Source organism: Poecilia formosa, unplaced genomic scaffold (assembly GCF_000485575.1).
Source record: "Poecilia formosa unplaced genomic scaffold, Poecilia_formosa-5.1.2 Scaffold878, whole genome shotgun sequence".
NCBI classification, from domain to species: Eukaryota; Metazoa; Chordata; class Actinopteri; order Cyprinodontiformes; family Poeciliidae; genus Poecilia; species Poecilia formosa.
Window position 1 is genome coordinate 61,410 of NW_006800817.1, and position 1,541 is coordinate 62,950.

Below are 1,541 nucleotides of genomic sequence, written 5' to 3' on the forward strand. Positions count from 1 at the left end.
ACCAGAACCACAAACCAGACCTGCAAGGTTCTGGCCCAACTGGAAACCAGAGCGAGCAGAACCCCAGGGTTTCCCCCAGAAAACTTGCTAAGCCCGGTGGTGGTCCACCGGCGGTCCACCGTGTTTTTGTATTAAAAGATGTTAAGTTGACCGAAAATATTAAAGTATTACTGTGTAATTATATGTTACGGGAAAAGATCTCCAATGAAATGCTATTTAAACCCACAACTAGTCTAAAAACAACAAATTTGCACTTCTGTTTAATCCAAATTAAGTCAGCAGCTCCGTCAGGCCTCCGAGAGCTTCAGGGGCCCCATAAATCCTATTATTTAAAATCAGATCACAGATACATAAATGTAACAATTGTTTATTGAGATATCAATGCTGTTAAACTTTATTCAATTTCAGCATATATAAATTAAAAGATTTTAAATTGTTTAACATTTAAATACAAGATTTTAAGGAGCTGGCAAGTTTACTTAGTAAAACTTCAAAGAACAATATTCATAGTTAGAATGTTTTGTTACTATAGCAACAATCTGATGCTGTGAGTTTAATCTTTGAATTTACAAATACAAATTAGTAAACTGTGATTATAACATTGCTTTTTAGGCTGGCCAATTAAACTACTCCCTTCTCCCATATTTCACTAAATCTAACACAGAAGCTGTTAGAGGTGCTGATGATTTTAGCAGCTAGAGGGGCCCCTAAGACAAAGTCTGCACAGGGCCTCATATAGCCTTGGACCGGCCCTGCATGATGAGTTAAATCTGCTGCACTGCGCAGAGATGCGCAACAAACGGGAGATTTGGCTTTAGCAGCTCTTCCATTTCGTGTCTGTTGAGTTTTAATTGTCACAGAAACTATTCTGGTTGGTCGAGTTCATGGGACGAATTTCTCAGATTTCCGTGCAGCCGCGCTTATTAACTCTAAGTAGACAACGCATTTGATATGGGTTGATGCATCGTGTAACCGGAAAAATAATACTTAAAATAATATAAAATCTGCGTGATGTGTGACTCCGAGGAGAGCGTTAAAGCTCCTCACCGGGCTGAACCTGCATGATCAGGTTAGCGCTGCTCGTTATCCACAAACGCTCCGGCCAACCGGGACCACAGACATAAACTTTACAGGGAAGACGGACACAGAGCCACACGCTGGGCAGCGTGTTGAGATGGAAACGCCGCATATAATTGTTCATTCACAAAGATAAATCATTCTCACCGCTCCGCCTCTGAATTCACTACAAGTTATTCCTGGGTTCACATTGAGCTGCAACCAGAGCTACGCGGCGGGTTTTAAACTCCTACCTAGAGTTCTCCAGAGGGTCATAATTCCTTCGGAATAAAGTTGATGTAAATATCCATACAGGTCAGCCTGAGTCCAGTTTGAGTGAAAGGAGGCGGCAGCTGTGATTGGTCCGCGCTGTGGTTTAAATGCGTAAACTATAAACCTATCTATTATAAACCTATCATTTAGGAATAAATCTGCTCTGCTAGTGAAATGCTCAAAGCAACAGAGACACTTTCAGCCTGGTATTA

At 41.2% G+C, this 1,541-nt stretch overlaps 1 protein-coding gene across 2 annotated transcripts in view; it reads right to left on the reverse strand.

The window, feature by feature from the left end:
• sos1 (son of sevenless homolog 1 (Drosophila)) overlaps window positions 1–1,541 on the reverse strand; it is a 27,613-nt gene that overhangs the window by 20,946 nt on the left and 5,126 nt on the right. The gene's annotated exons all lie outside the window — the stretch shown is intronic.